Source organism: Bison bison, unplaced genomic scaffold (assembly GCF_000754665.1).
Source record: "Bison bison bison isolate TAMUID 2011002044 unplaced genomic scaffold, Bison_UMD1.0 scf7180017864035, whole genome shotgun sequence".
Taxonomy (NCBI): Eukaryota; Metazoa; Chordata; class Mammalia; order Artiodactyla; family Bovidae; genus Bison; species Bison bison.
This window is the reverse complement of record NW_011494607.1, coordinates 19,864,529-19,881,854: the sequence shown is the minus strand read 5'-3', so window position 1 is coordinate 19,881,854 and position 17,326 is coordinate 19,864,529. Positions and strand designations below refer to the sequence as shown.

The 17,326-nt window shown below is 40.2% G+C and overlaps 1 protein-coding gene across 1 annotated transcript in view; it reads left to right on the top strand.

The window, feature by feature from the left end:
* The window catches only part of SIM1 (single-minded family bHLH transcription factor 1), a 72,251-nt gene that overhangs the window by 22,367 nt on the left and 32,558 nt on the right, over positions 1 to 17,326 (top strand). The gene's annotated exons all lie outside the window — the stretch shown is intronic.

Here is a 17,326-nt window from a genome sequence, read left to right as displayed (position 1 = left end):
CACACAATGCTTTTGTTGGGCATTGACAACGTTTGTGGTCTGACTGAGTCTGAACCATCTGTTTACCATCTGTGACCTAACTCTAGGAAGTTATATTGCACTGGAATTGTGATTATGCTTTTTTAAAAGCACAGTATAATTTGAAGCAACCTGCAAGGGAAAGGCACAGACTTTGGTGTCAGATGTATCTGGATTCAAACATGCACTGCTGCACAACAGCTGTGAGACTCTGAGCGCAGCTCTGCTCCTTTGATCCTCTGTTTTCCCATCTGTGAAATGGAGACATTTGCACACACTTTTTAAGGATGGCATGCATGCTCAGTCACTCAGTAGTGTCTGACTGTTTGCAACCCCATGGACTGTAGCCTACCAGACTCCTCTATCCATGGGATTTTCCAGGCAAGAATACTGGAGTGGACTGACATTTCCTCCTCCAAGGGATCATCCCGACCCAGGGATTGAGCCTGAGTCTCCTGCATTGTAGGCAGATTCTTTACCACTGTGCCACTCGGAAAGCCATTTTTAAGAACTGAAAAGGATTAAAAGAGAAAATGTATATATAGCACAGTAGCTGGCAGAAAGCAGATGCTCACAATATCTTAACTCTTGTTATTAAGGGACTTCCTGGTAGCTCACCTCTTGCCAGCTATGTGACATCAACTGATATACTTTGAAAGATGAATAATTCCCTCTTTAATTTGGATTTCAAAATCCTCGAATCCACAAATTTAAGTGCTTATTTTCTTTCCCTTCCTCAGTCCTTCCATTCACACCCCTCCAAGCATTGTGCTTTTTGTGTGTGGTAATTTCAATAGTTTGGTTAATTTCTAGATGAGGGGTCCCCACCTTTTGGGATCTAATGCCTGATAATCTGATGTGGAGCTGATGTAATAATAATAGAAATAAAGTACACAGTAAATATAATGTGCTTTAATCATCCTGAAACCATCTCACCCCAGGTCCATGAAAAAAAATTGTCTTCCATAAAAGTAATCCCTGGTACCAAAAAGACTGGGAACTGCTGTTCTAGAGGGAGCTGAGAGTTCTGCTTGGACAGAGGTAAAGCAGCATTTCCTAAGTGCCTTACATTGTGATATAGTGCTTTACGGGGCAAAAGAGCATTCTAAGAAATTAAACTTTAATCAGATTTCTGAAGTTAGTTTAGTTGGAACCAGTGTTATGTCAATTTTACCAAATCAGTAATTATAATTTAAAGTAAATAAAACCTATGACACTGGTACTGTTGATAATTAGTGGAGCCTTTTGTGTGTTCCCCATCTCTCTCCATGGACTGATATGGCTACCTCACCAGTGTTTTCCAGAGGATGGCAGATTGCAGTGATTTATTGGGTATATTCATGAAGCAGAGGTCTTGGCTTCTCTTGGGTAGTTTACAATTTAGTTGACAAAATAAGAGTTTCACTTAAATACTTAAACACTTAAACACTCAGATTAGCCAGTTTGAAATGACGTGATCCACTTGCACTATTTGCTAAGGGCACAGAATTTAAAAGAGCTTGAAGTGAGGGTACAGCTATCGGGAAAGGAGTAGAATTTTAAGGGCTGGAAGCAGAGGTGGGGTCTTTTGAGATGAAGCAGTGCTTTCTGCACATTTGTCCCATTGCTCTTTTTCCATTAAGTATTCTTGGGACAGGTGGCACTGGTGGTAAAGAACCCACCTGCCAATGCAGGAGACATAAGAGACCCAGGTTCAACCCCTGGGTCAGGAAGATCCCCTGAAGAAGGGCATAGGAGTCCACTCCAATATTTTTGCCTGGAGAATCCCATGGACAGAGGAGCTTGGTGGGCTACAGTCCGTGGGCTCACAAAGAGTCACATATGACTGAAGCCACTTAGCAGCCGCAGCATTGCTCTGATAGTATCACTCTTCCAATTTGACCCAGCTGTGCTTGTCCACGCTGTTGTCTAAGCTGAATTTCTTTCTGTCTCTACCTTTTTACCTAAACTGTCTTGATGTAACTGAGCACATTCAGTCAGGATAGGAAACTCTTTTCCCCAAGGCTCTTACCTTCCCCAAATGAATGCTAGTATATCTTCAACATGTTCATATGACTTTAGTAATAAAAATATATTTTTTAGCATCCATGTATAGAACACCATTTAAAAAATTTTAAGGTATGTTAATATTCTGCATCAAACATAAATCTTATTGAAATGAATACCCAGTGGTGCCACAGTGGTATAATGGTTCTATTTTAAAAATTATTTGTAGGGAGCAAATGTGAGATGTGCATTAGAATGACAAAAAGCAGCAGACTGGAGGAGAGAGAGGCACAAAGAACCTGTGTGGCCAGCTCCAGATTGCAGGATGGGAAAGCCTCCTTCAAGCTGCATTTGACATTGTAATCCTACTGTTAGAATATGATGCAGCCTAACCCCTAGGTTTCTTACTTTCTTATTTCAAACTCTGATAGTCATAGGGATGTTTTACAAGATATTTGAAACGTGTTATGAAATGAGATGTCATTACATTTTTATTATATAGCTTTTATTATAAGCAATATAGCTTATTAGTCTGGGCTGTGGGTCTATTGCCTATTTAAATCCCAGTGATGCCATTCTGGCACTATGGGAAAAATCGCCTTCCTTCACTGTCTTTCTTTTTTTAATCTGTAAAATGCAGGTAATGACTATGTTTACCTTATAGAGTCACTGTGAACATTAAACGAGATAATGTGTGAGGTTCTTGGAACTATGCCTGATTACAAAGTAACGAGAATTCAGTGTGAGTTATTAGGGTGATTATCTCAGTGAAGTTAAAGAGAAAAATTTTTTGGCTTACCTGTACATGTGGAATAAATATCTGTGAGTCTTTGGGCTGAAGGAGGGACAGCACAGCTCAGGAAGGCAGAGGGTTGCCCAAGAATGAAAAGTCACCAAACATTCTGATGCATCTGAAAAGGGTTGTGAGACTCTCCTTCAGCTGGTTAGACTAGTGGGTCTACCAGCATTTATAAATGATTTATTGAGCACCTATAATGTGTCAGGCACAGTGCTACATTCTGGAGACAGCAAAATGAACAAGACAATACCTGCAGGAAGAGAAATGAGTGCCAGGCAGTAGACTAGTTTGATTTCCCCCTAGGCTTACTGATGACTGAGATTCCTTCCTGGAGGAATGTGTTTCCACCCACATTAGAAAGAAGAGGGCCCCAAGCACCTTAGGACTGTTAGGACATCCCTGGGGGATAAGCTTATAGGGGAGGTCAGACTCCCCTCTGGTTAGGTGATGGGAGGGAGTGGAGGCGATGGGAGGAGCTGGGCCCCTGGAGAGAGCTGTGTGTGTGTGCGTACATGTGAGTGTGCATGTGCGTGCATGTGTGTGTGTGTATGTATGGAATCATGACTGGCAGCAAAGTAACTGCAGCTAATGAGTCCAGCTTGAATACTCACAGGGACAGTACCCAGGACAGGTCCTGTGCATCTCACTACCTGAGCCGCAGAGAGAACAGCTGTTCCCAGGTTGACTTCTGTCCTGTTGGAAAGATGTTGAACAGTTCTCTGTTCTGCTTTGAATGGGATTTTTGAGTATTTTGTGGGCAGACTTCTAATAGGATTATGAAGCTCAACAAATTGTAAATTAAAGAATCTCTCTAGAGTTAAAATAGTCTTTGCAGATTTATTACATTTTTAGAAAGTGTCACTAATTATTTTAAGTTTCATAATATTTTAAGCTTTTCTCTTGTAAAGGGTAATTCCCAGATTGTCTTGCCCTGGAGAGACTGGAAGATGATGGTCTGCTCAAGCTGAAGGAGGGATGAGAGGGTGCTCTCTTGCATGGAAAGGTTAGGGAGGAAGATGGACTTATGTTTGAGGGGTAGCTACTTCGTGCCACAAGCTCAGAGAGACCAAGTGACTTAGCCAATACAACACGGCTCATGAGTGAGCATACCAATCCAGGGCCTAGACTCCGGAGCCTACCTGATTTCCTGTTGGGCTTGCTGTCTTTAAGCTGGTAACTGTACTAGGATGTTGTTGTTGTTCAGTCATTCAGTTGTGTCTGACTCTTTACAACCCCATGAACAACGAGGCTTGCCTGTCCTTCATGCTCTCCTGGAGTTTGTTCAAACTCATGTCCATTGAGTCAGTGAAGCCATCCAACCATCTCATCCTCTGTTGTCCCCTTCTCCTGCTGCCCTCAATCTTTCCCAGTATCAGGGTCTTTTCCAATGAATCAACTCTTTGCATCAATATTGATGCAAGTGGCCAAAGTATTGGAACTTCAGCTTCAGCTTCAGTCCTTCCAATGAATATTCAGGATTGATTTCCTTTAGGATTGACTTGTTTGATCTCCTTGCTGTACAAGAGACTCTCAAAAGTCATACTAGGGTGAAACATATGAAATTGCCATTTCTAGACATTAGAATAGTTAAAAATTAACAATTTCATAAATTCCACCTATTACTCAGGAATTGATAGGATGTTTTACAGAGATTTTTACCAAGGTCTGTGGACAGTTCACTCTCTTGTACAATACGGGGTCTCCATTGCTTTCCAGTCTGGGTACACTCAGAACCAGTCAGCTCACCTTCCATACCCCAGCCCCCTCCCCTCCACCAGTTTAAGCACCAACATTTAAGACATGTTCACACAGCTGCAAGCTGTAAGCATCACCTATAGATCATTATTTTATTTAGAACATCTAATATTTTACCAGGATTCAAATGCAAGCTACTTTCTTTACTAGAAGAACATCTTTCCTTTGATTGATTGCTAAATAGACAGAGCTTGTGAAAAGATCTCTCTCTCTCTCTTTTTTTTCCTGGGATTTCTTGTTCAAACAGAATTTGTTGTATACACATCAGAAAGCTGTGCTAATATGGGCTGCTGGCCAGATCGTGGAAACAGCCTCATTATATTGAACTGGATGTCATAATGGTACCCATTAAGGTGGAATTCCCTCTGTGTTTGTACTTTTAAACCCAAGTCCCTTGCCACTTAAACATCTCTCTGAGAATAGCAACATTCTCTGGTAACATAGTCTGAGAATGTGCTGGCTCTCTCCTCCTCCTGCTGAAAACCACGATAAAAATAGAATCCCGGGTTCAGAGCATTTTTAGGGGTTTTCAGTTTGCTGCTGCTCCTCGGCCATTCATTCCACTCTCTGCGCTTGTGATGACTGTAATGTGTTCTGATGGCTGAAGGTAAGGACCTACAAGATTTACTTCTTTCAACACTCCCGTTAATTGCTATTGGAGTCCAAATATACAGCAGGAAAAGAGCAGCATTTTTTTTTTCCTCCAGAATTAACCAAATGCAACACAAGAGTTTTCATTTTAATTTTTAAAAGCCGTTAAGAGACTAATAGCATCACAGCATTTCTATTAGCTGTTGAAATCTCACTATCGTCCTGGCAAAGTGAAGTTATTTGCTGTGCCGGATTTGGGTAATGGACCCCTGCAGGGTTACAGCTCAGGAATGCTGGAAGGATGAAGCCCACAAAGGGGAGGGCAGAGTGGGTGTCAATCTCATTCCTCCAATTAGAGCAGTTAAAGAAATAGCAAAGTGCAGGGTGGCATTTATTGTGAGGGCTAATTGAAAACCAGAGGAAAATATTGAGACGCTACATGGCATTTCACATTATAATCTCTTTTCTATTTGTGTCTCATCTCCATTGACTCAATAGGATTTTCATTATAAACAAATTTCTATCATTAGATTCAGGTTAATTTCTGTGGCTGTAATTAAGAGGATGGTAAGAAACAGTTGAGAGCATAGTCCTCTCTACTGAAAACTGGGCATGGTTCTTGAAATTTACCTGGCAAGTCCCAATGCCTCCTACATGCCAAGCTCTGTGGTGAGACCCTGTCATGACCAAGACAGACAAGGTTCTTACCCTCATGGAACATGATTTAGTGGGAAGAAATAGACAGAACTTATAAACAAAGAAATATGTTGTGTGATGTCAAAAAATGAAAGGAAAAAAATTAAGCAGGACAAAGAGATGGAAGTGGTCAGGGAAGGCTTCTCTGAGGACTCTTAAATGAAGGGGAGGCAGCCAAATGGAGGCCTGCAGAGAGAACATTTCCACAGAGAGAAGCAAATGCAAAGGCCCAGAGGTAGAAACCGTCTTGGTAAGTTGATGAACGGAGGAGGTGTGGCTGGAGCAGAGAAAAAGAGGGGAAGAACAGAAAAAGATAATGCTAGAATAGGCAGAGTCAGATCATGTTGAGTTTTGAAGGCCTTGGGTAGCCATTGAAGAGTTTTGAGCCAAAGGCATGGCATGAAGTAATAGAAGCTTTGAAAGGATCATCTGGCTGATGTGGAGAGTAAGCTTCAGGGTGGGTAATGGGAAGAGGCAGGGAGACTAGGTAGGAAGTGATTATAATTACCTAGATTAAGGAAAATGATGGCTTGAAAGAGGGAGGTAGTGGTGAAGGGTCAGGTTCAGGATGTTTTCAAGGCAGACTGATGGGGTTTGCAGATGGATTGGATATAAGTTGTGGAAAAAAATAGGAGTCAAGAATGGCAACCTCAGGCATCTGAGTGAATAATGGGAAGAAATAGATTTGTAGGAAAGGGCAGCAATCAAGGGTTGTATGTGGACATGTTTATTTTGAGATGCCTGTTGTTCATCAGAGTGAAACATCAGGTAGGCAATTGGATCTGTGTGTCTTGGAGTCTGAGGAGGTCTGAGCTAGAGATGGGGATCATCAGCATATGGAATTTAAAGCCAGCAAAGGGAATGAGATCACTAGGGAGTAGATTTGAATAGAGAAGCAGCCTGAGGACCAAGCCCTGCAGCCTGAGTGGTATAGAGTCTGCAGGAACAGGAAGTGCCCAGGAGGAGGCTGAAAGGAATCGAACAGTCAGGGATGGGGATGGGAGTAGTTTGGTGAAATATATGTAGTCAGGGCAGTTCCTGGGGGAAGTGTGAATTTTGTCTTTGGAATGTTCCCTCCCTTTTCAGTGGTTTTCTATTTCCCCTGTGGTGCCCTTTCTTTCCTCTGATTCTGTTAGTTTCTCTCATCCCTGATAACAATTGCCCTAGTTCTCAAAGTGTGGTCCACTGACTGGGAGCATCAGCACCATACTTGTTAAAAATGCAAATTGTGAGCTCCATCCTAGACCTGCAAATGAGAAACTCTAAGAAGTAGAGCCTAGTAAGCTGTATTTTAATACATTTTTCATGTGCTTCTGATGCATGCAGAAATTTGAGAATCACTGCTCTAGGGAAAGGAACTGATAAACTGGATCAATGAAAGATAATAGATGAGGCTTACCCTGTTGTCCTTTTCTGAGCCATCTGTCTACAGCCAAAGAAATAAATGTCTAATGACAGATTTTGAGCATCAACCAGTAGACTATTTTTGAGACATCTTCATGGGAGCCAAGGAAACTTCTCCATCCCCACAAATCATAAAAGCAGGCAGCTGCCTACTTGCCTATCCTGTCTTTGATGCTGCTGCTGCTGCTAAGTTGCTTCAGTCGTGTCCGACTCTGTGAGACCCCTTAGATGGCAGCCCACCAGGCTCCGCCATCCCTGGGATTCTCCAGGCAAGAACACTGGAGTGGGTTGCCATTTCCTTCTCCAATGCATGAAAGTGGAAAGTGAAAGTGAAGTCGCTCAGTCGTGTCCAACTCTGTGCGACCTCATGGACTGCAGCCTACCAGGCTCCTCCGTCCATGGATTTTCCAGGCAAGAGTGCTGGAGGGGGGTGCCATTGCCTTCTCTGGTCCTGTCTTTAGAGTGGGCTGTTTATAACTATATATCCTATATTGTATTATACAAGCTCACCAACTCCACATATGGCAATAATGAAAAATTTAGCATTTTAATGGACAATTCAAAATCTCTAGCAGCAGTTCAGAACTTATTTTGTTAAAACACAACTTACTTATCAGGCAATTTAAAATAAAACCTGAATACCAAGGTACATAATAATAATAACAGAACATTTGTTGAGTTGTAAATTCTTATTCATAAAATACACATCAAATTTGTTTTAGCTGTTTAAATAATAGAGTTTAATATATATTTAGTTAAGCATTACAATAGTAAGGACTTAAGGAGATTAGAAATAAATGAATCCAATTAAAGAACACGTCTGTGAGATTTGATATGTCATAGGTATGAATGAACTGTTTGCTCAGCAACTGTAAAGAAACCATTAAATGATTAACTATCTAGAATAGGTTTAATCAAGAATAAATGCTATAGGAGATATTTTAAAATATTTAAGTTAAACAAATGAAGACTTGTGCATTTGAAAACATAGAATCACACCATCGTTTTTTGCTGCATCTTTCCCCAGGGAGTTTGAAACCTGAGGTTCACCTTTTCTGTGATCTGCAGAAATGCCAGGGTCTTGTGTTGTACGGAAAAGGGCAGAGCTTGCAACAGTGTCATGAGGCTTGGCCTTGTGGGGCCTCCTCAAACACTGTGGGGAACTGGAGGACCCTGAGATCTTGAGGATAGGATTTGTTTGTGTGTGTGTGTTAGTCACTCAGTCATGTCTGACTCTTTGCCACTCTCCTCTTTGCCACCAGAGGAGCCTGCCAGGCTCCTCTCTCCATGGAATTCTCTAGGCAAGAACACTAGAGTAGGTTTCCATTCTCTTCTCCAGGGGATCTTCCCAACTCAGGGACTGAATCCAGGTCTTCTGCATTGCAGGCAGTTTCTTTACCATCTAAGCCACCAGGGAAGCCCAGGATTTGTCTACAGCCAAAGAAATAAGTGTCTAATGATAGATTTTGAACATCAACCAGTAGATTTTCTTGAGACATCTTCAAGGGAGCCAAGGAAACTTCTCAGTATTGTGAGATGATTTCTTTGTGATTACAGGTTTCTTTTCTGTTCCTGGAGTTTGTGTGGAGTTGAAAACGGGAGATGTGCTCTTTCACCCTCTCTGCCAAAGGGTTTTAGGGTTTAGGAATCAACTTTCTAAGGGTCAGGAGAACTAGGTGAGCAAGCTATTCCTGTGAGAATGGAACCTCAACCAAATGTAAGGGGTTAGGTGAGGGATTCCCCCATTATTCATCTATTTCAGATACTGGAAGATCTCTAAAGAGAAGATATATTTAAAAAACATCAGTGTCATAAATGACAGCAAAGGTGAGAGAGATGGACAGAGAAGATAGAAACATGAAAAAGAGGAGTCAGAGTGACATGTATGCATTTTATTTTCTATTTGTGGAAATTTCAAAACATAAGAAAAACTTGATTGGTATTTGTATCATTTTTGTTTCTTTATATTTGGCTTTTTTTCCTCTAGAAGTAGACTCAGATTAGGGGTTCTCATGATGGAAGAGGAGACTGACAGTTTTTAATTTGCCTTTGATAAAAGAGGCAGCACATTTTGCATTTGTTTATTTGACTTTTAAATATCACCTTAGGACAATAAGATATAGACTAGCTGAGCAATAGGATTTGGAACTTTAGACGAGGAAAATTCACAAACACACCTAAACTTTAGTAGCCAGGTATAGAATGAATTTCTGAGCATAAAAAATTAAGTTCCTCAGAACAAGAAATGTGTCCCCAAAGTAGGGTTTATGCCATTTAAACAATGACAAATATGTCATTTATAACTCACATGAAACTAAACTGTTTTAAGAAACTCCATGGTGAGGCTTCCTTTTTTTCAATTATAAGTAATATTTTAAGTCATAGTCTCCAAAGAAGGAAATAAAATGCCCCATAGTTCACTTGGAAGCCTTTAGAGACAGATAATTCTACAAGGTAGGAAGGGTGGAAAATAGATCAGAAAGTAAGTGAAATGTACAGGCACTGAGAGAGCAGAAGGACATGTGGACATTTAAAAATTATAAATGACGTGCATGAGATGTTGAACCTAGGGGAAAAGAAGTTTAGTCGTGCTTTCTCTTTTGTAACTTAACATTATTCACAAAGAAGCAGCCCCGGCTTCTTCTATATAAAGAAAAGAAATTGGGAACCCATTTCACCATTAGATAGGAGTGCCTAAAGTTTGCCTCAACTGGTGTTTCTTTTTTAAGAAATATTTTTCTGATTATAACAGTCACATGTGTTTATTATAGAAAAATTAAAATAATGTGGAGTGTTATAAAGAGAATGTAAAGAACATCATTAATCTATTTTCCAGATCTCTACTGTTAACATTTTAGTTTTTTGCCACCCACTGTATTACACGCTATGCTGTGCTGTGCTTAGTTGCTCAGTCATGTCCAACTCCTTATCACTCCCATATACATGCCTATACAGTACATGTTAATTTTAAAAAAGATAATTTTTTACTTTATCAATAGTATTTCTACATTAACTAAAAAAAAAAGAATGACTGCACAATATTTTATCACAATGGTATGCCATAATTAAATAAGGCTTCTATTGTTGGTTCTTATTTGCTTATTTACAATTAAATATAAGAATTATGCTAATAAGCACCCTTGTATATAGACTTTTGATACCCATCTCTGATTATTTTCACAAGATATAGAAGTGGAATTACTGGATTTAAGGTTTGGACACACCTAAGACTGTTGGTAAAAACTGCTAGTTTATTCTCTTGCTGGTAGTATGTATATATGCCCATTTCACCTTGTCTTCATTGAGATTTATTGTCATTTTAAAAATCTTTTCTAATTTGAAAGGCAAAAATGACATCTGATAGTTGAATTCACACAGGTTATTGCTACTGAGGCTGAACCTTTAGAGAGTTATTTCTCAGCAATTTGTGCATTGTTTACAGCCTTTTTATATTTTTCTATTGCATACATATTTCTTACTGATTTTTAGAAGTATATCTCTGGGGATTTAAAGCACTATTACTACTCACCCCTTCAATACGACTCTAATGGTTCTAAAGATATAGTTGAGGATGAAATTAATTTACTGTTCTAGTTTCCCTAATATCACATATGTGATGCTTGCATCACAACTTGATTTTTTAAAAGTGCAGTTAATATACATACCACTAAAATGGTAGCATATGATTAGTTTCTTTGATTTAAGATCACACAGAATTTCAGAATGATTATTATTAATTATAAGCTGGGAATTTAAAAATCCCTCACATAAACTTGCTTACTTAGCAGATATTTCTTTCCCATATATGTAGAAAGTTTTGCCAGTTTTTAAATTTTGCGTCATTTGGATCGGAGAAGAATGACAGTTTATTGCAGTGAGAATTATTTTGTCAACCATTTGCAAGTGAGTGTTTGTTCTCTGTAAGATATATTGCAAGACAGAAAACAGAGACCATTAGAAGAGAAAAAATGTAGGAGGTTGTCGTTAGATGGGTTTCCCAGGTGGCGCAAGCGGTAAAGGACATGCCTGTCACTGCAGAAAACTGAAGGGACATGGGTTAGATCCCTAGGTCAGGAAGATCCCCTGGAGGAGGGCATGACAGTGCACTCCAGTATTCTTGCCTGGAGAATCCCATGGACAGAGAAGCCTGGTGGGCTACAGTCCATGGGGTCACAAAGAGTCCAACATGACTGAAGTGACTTAGTATGCAGGCACCCACACACGTCATTAGATATTCCATTCACGTGAGAGAGAATAAGTGCCGAGTGAGTGGTGGGGCAGTGACTGGTATAGGGCCTCGGAAGAGAGAGCAGGGAGAGATCACTGTGGCCAGTGAGGGGAAGGGAAGAGTTAGGTGCAGCGTGTGCAGTCTGTCTTAGCTGTATTTCAGTCTGTGTCGTGGGTTTGCACAAATGCATTATGCTATCCCTGTTGTGAGGATGGTTGGTTTTGCCACATCTTCCGTTACAGTTCTTGACTTACTTTTTAGTTGTTGCTGTTTGCCTGTTGTTTATACCCCTGCTTTTCCTTCTTGAAATCACAACATGATGGTAAACCTCATTGACTATTACGTAATATTTACTGTCACATATGGGAAGGGTAAACCACCCTTTACCCTTGTGGGGCTGTCCACTCCATAGCATATTGGACGAAACCTACAAAATGGAGGAGAAAGAGGTTTCTAGGCAGAGGCAATGTTTACATAAAACCCAAGACTTTTGGGGAACTATTAAAATCACCAAATCAAACGGAGAAAACCACAAGGAGCAAACACAAATCCACTTATTAGTATGAGACTATTACATTTCCAAGGGTGCCTGCGCCTAATTTCCCAGCAGATTGTCTTCGTTCATGAACCCCTCACAGTATGGAATCCTCCTTATCAGCTATCTCTGCTGGGGAGCCTGAAAATGAAACAGAAAGTAGGTCTCTCTGCTGCGGAGGTTTACCCAGTGGCCAGGCTGCAACTCTGCCAGAATATAAAGAAGGTCATGCACTTCGTGTAACAGTGACTCTAGAATCCAATTAAAAAGTTTAGTATAAGGCACAGTCATTCCTACTTAATCCGATCACGGTTTAATGCAATCCTCTGCTTATTTCAGTCAGCGCCTTTGGAGCCAAATCAATTGTATGTCTTTGTTTCCACGTTTTCCTCAGTAATTTGATCACCTTCAGCTGTTTAAAAAAATGTAGCTCAATTGGGAAATCTGGCAACATCTTTTAAGAATCGCCACATAACATAAAGTCAACAAACTCCAGAATGGCCAGCTCCCAAACTGATAGGACAGAAGCAAAAATTCAGGAATCTAAAATAAAAGCAGTATAGGGTAAGGTAGAGATGAAGAGGGAAATTCTTGCAGAGAATCTTGACTCAACATGAACTGATCAAATGCTGTTGATTACTTCTCTGTGCACTCACTCCAACTCGCTTCAAGGGTCATACATGTGTTGGTGCTGCTGTCGGCATAGAGAATGCCAGGCTCCCAGTCAAAACGATAGACGTGACATTGACGCATCTCTCTGAAGCTGACCGTACCTTTCAGCAGTGAAGACATCTTTTATTTGCTTTGCAAGAGGGCATCACTCTGAGCTTCCCATATCACAAGTTGGCATTTGCCTTGTGAGTGGTCATGGGATATTGCTTAAGGAGAGGCTGAGGAGACCAATGATGCAAAAATAGCCCCTTTTTATTCAGTTGGAATTTGAGTAGTTCTAAATATGTATATGACTATTATAAAGTTTGGAGTAGACTCAGATGGTTAATTCTGCAAATTGAATGATTTCTGGCTGTCTGTAGTGGAATAAGAGGATTACTTTGGTCTATGCAAATATGGATGAGATTGACAAACTGCAAGGCCTAGTGATTGCAAATTACCTGTTTCACATTGCTTTTAGAGCCTGGGTACCTGAGGATGTCTACAGAGCTGGTTCAAGTCATTAAAAGGAGAAAAATACAAAGTAAATTGGTATCAACAGCCATTTTGAAAAATGTGTCAAATGGCATATGCTACAGTTCCTCTTTTGCTAAGCTTTTGATAAGTATCTGGGAGAGCTGCCCTTAAGAGGGTTACCTGTGGGGTCCTGAATATGACCCATGTGGCACTTCTCAAGAAAGCTTGACCAGGGCTGACTTCTTTCTTTATTAAAATCAGCTAAGTCAAGCTCCATACTCATTTCAGGGGCTAAGATCTGTGCACCCACGTATTTTATTTTGTCCTACTGCCCAGGGAAGCACTGACCGACTTTCCTAGGTGTACACCTACCTTTAAGGATATGTGTGTGATACTAGAATGCATCTCTCTAGGGGATGAGGGGGAGGGGGAGCCAGACTCTTCTTTGTGTCTGAGTTTGGAGGAAGGAAATGGAACTCGTAATGTGATTCCCATCAGTATCTAGACCTTTAATCTATACAAATGAAATACTCAGTTTAATAGAATTGTAACAGTAAAACAAATGCTTTGTTCTCAGTGAATCCACCATTCAGAGCGGCTCTTGGCAGCACATCAACCGTATTTGAAAAGTCTTTAAGTGGGTATTTTTTTATTGTGCTTTTCATCCTGACACATCTTTTGAGCTGTTAGAGTCCCGAACAGAGAAGCACTCATCTCAGAATGCTGCGTCTGTGTTGTGCTATGGTCTTCATTTGGTGACTTAGCAATAAAAAACTTAATTAACTTAATAAATATTTTGGCCACACTATAATAGAGTTTAGAGGGTAAAAAGGAACAGAGCAAATCAAAATGAGTTTGGGATAGAAAGGAAAGAAATATGTCATAGGGAGGTGTTTGGAATGAAACGTATTACAATTGCTATCAAGGTGAACCTTAGCTCTGGGGAAAGCGGGTGCCAAAAAGTGCCCTAGGGGGTGGAAACCATACTATTTATTAAGCATGTATTATCTTCTAGCACTGTGCAATGAGCTTTTCACAGGGTTTCATCTGAACCTCAGCACATCCCTATGAGGTGTAAAGAGGAAATTGAAGTCTAGACAGGTTATCACACAGTAAGAGGCTCACACTGTGATCTACTTGACTTCATGATCTTCTGCTCAGTTTTGATGAATTCTTTTTTGTATTTTTTGGTGCACCAAAACATTAATATTTTTATTGGTGTATCCAAAGTATAACTCTTTGGAGACTTCCCTGATTGTTCAGTGGTTAAGATTCTGGACTTCCACTGCAGGGGGCATGAGTCCAATCCCTGGTTAGGGAAGTTCTACATGCCACAATGTGGCCAAAAAAAAAAAAAAATTCAAAGTATGACTTTTTATATTTATTAGCTTTTTCATATGAATATGTAGAATTTACAATCATTAATTGGCTTTCAAACTTTATTTAAGCCTATTTAATTTGGAGTATTTCATTGGTTGGAAACTATGCAAAAATTTTGGACTTTTTCAATGTCTAAGATGCATACTCTGGGGTCTGATAGTGTGTAAGAGAAAAGTGAATCCTGTAGCCTCTGCTTGTACATCTCTGTGCTGAAATGTTGCATTAAGAATGAATTGACAAAAATTAGTTAGTTGATTTTCAGAGGTACATGTTTCTTGCTGTTAGTTCTAGAGGCTGAGTGGATACTCCACTGTCCAGTGGACGGAAGTACATTTTGACACAGAATATGGTCAAGGATGGGAGCCCTGCCTCCTGCCAGCGCCTAGCTTGCTCACTGTCACATGCACGTGGCCTCAGGGTCAGGTGTGTCTGGGGACTCACCGCCCACAGGGGTCTTTTCCACAGAGAAAGGCTGTTGGGTTTCAGGTTATTAGCAGTCACTGAAGAAAGCAATCCTTTTTTAGTTGCATCCTTACCTTCTTCCTCTTCCACCTAGGTGAACTACTGTGCCAGTTGCCATTGGAACAGGCAAAATAGCTCTTGACAGTAGTCTTCCAGGAACTCAGAATCCACTGGGCAAGATAAGATATAATCCCTTGAAAAATAAGATTTGAGGAGGAAAGAGGTAACCTTCTGGTTCCCTCCTCACTTCCCTCGGGAACTGGCCCCAGTGCCTTGGTCATGAAGGTAGTAACTTAGTCCTTATGTTCATTGCTGTCCCCCCACGGCCACTACAGAGGTGCTCAGTAAACACATCCTGAAGGAATGGATGGGTTTAGCACCCAGGAAGGGCTTTCTAGAGGTGAGTATGACTTAAGGTAGTTCTTTATAAGAGGGATTTTAAGAAACAGAAAGTCAAGAAAGTATAAGATCAATCTGAGGAGAACTATTCTGGATGAAGCAAGGGGCTAATGAAGGAAAATTCTGAGATATTGTCAGAAAAATAGATGGGTGCCACATTTTGGCGGGCAATGAGTTTCTGACCAGCGAGTGCTCAAAATCTGCTCTGTGTGTGGTTCTTGGGAGTTAAGGAGAGCATATAACAGACCAGTGAGGTAATCAGATCCCCCAAAACCCAAAAGACAAATTGCATGCCTACCTTCTAAATTTTTGTTACTCACATAAGGAGAATTTTTTTTTGGTCTTTTTAAAAAAGTTTATTTTTTAATTGAAGGATAATTGCTTTACAGAATTATGTTGGTTTCTGAGTAGATGAGCTATTTGATATGAAACCATTGTAATTTGATGACATCTAGCATAGCATAGCATCACTGAACTGAACTGAACTGATCACTACCCTCCAGTTAGTAGTAGTGATATTATTGGCCCTGTTTTAGCCGGCTTCTATTTCTGGTCACTTGGGGAGGAACTCCTTGCCTGAATTATACTTTTGCCTTTGCCTGATCTCTCTGTAGCAGGACAGATAGGGAGAAGGACAAGAAGGTAAATGATAGTCACTGAACGGTGGAGATCTGCCAACCACTCTTACGTGTATAATTTTATCAAATACTACACTTAACATAGCTATCTTAATCTGAAGAGCGTGGAAAATGCATACAGAATGTTTAAAAAGGTAAACCCATTAGAGAAAGGAAAAATAATATAAGAAAAAAAATAAAGAGACAGTGGAGTTTGTTGCACAGAATTCATGCCATGAGGATTTGTACACTTGCTAGAGGTGGTGACACATCGAACTTGGGCTCAGGGCTTTTTGACTTCATTGCAAAGAAGGAAACATGACGCATGATATGATTCACAGTGCTTGTGAGATAAAAAGAGATCAATTACTCAGAAGCAGCCGGGCTAGTTCTGGAACCTGAGAGAAGATTCTCCCATGAGTCCTCATAAGGAAGACTCTGAAACATTTTATTTTGGCTGCCAGTGGGAAGGATTGATATCCTCTTATGAAACCCGAGGATTCAGCCGAGACTTCCTGCTGCCTGGGAGCAGGCTGAGGTGGTTGGTAGCTGTGGGCAGGGCCAAGCTGTCATCTTTAGTCCCTGAACACCTCAGCAGTACCTTCTCAGTGAACTCTTGAGATACACTTTTTCCCCTGTCACATCACAGCCTGCAGTCATTATGTTTATTTCTTTATTGTTTCTTCTCCTCAAGAGATTGTAATCTGCACAAGGGTAGGGGGCTCTACATGCCTTATTCATCCTTTCATCTCCATATAGCACAAAGTCTGGTATATTTTAGGAGCCTAATAAATACTTACTGAGTAAAGGAGTAGAAAGAACTGGTGGCAAAGTATATCCTCAGGTAACTGAATTAGTTAGCCTGTTGAAAAAGGATTTTTAACTAGTTAGCCTGGATACCCTAGTTTGCTAGCCATATGGGTATTTGGAATGTTTACCCAGGATGACTGATCAAGGAACAGCTGATAAAAGACATTCTTTTTGTCAACCATCAGACAGCATCAGTTGGTCAGTTTTCTGCTGAGCTCATCCCACAAATAGAAAATCTTTAGACTTTATAATGCATAACTCACCAGCAAGGACACAAAAGCTCAGAGAACTGGAATTCTAGATTTATTTTCTACTATATAAAAATAATGAACAATGTATATTTTAATCAAGGCATCTTCATGAACATATCATATAATTTGGCAGCTACATTCACAGAGATTTGTTAAATATTAGGTACTTCCAAAATAATCAAGGTGTTTGTGGAATCCAGTTATATGGCTAACTTTCACTTGATTCCTCTTCAAATATGAATGACTGTCATTTCAGTAAGAGAATAT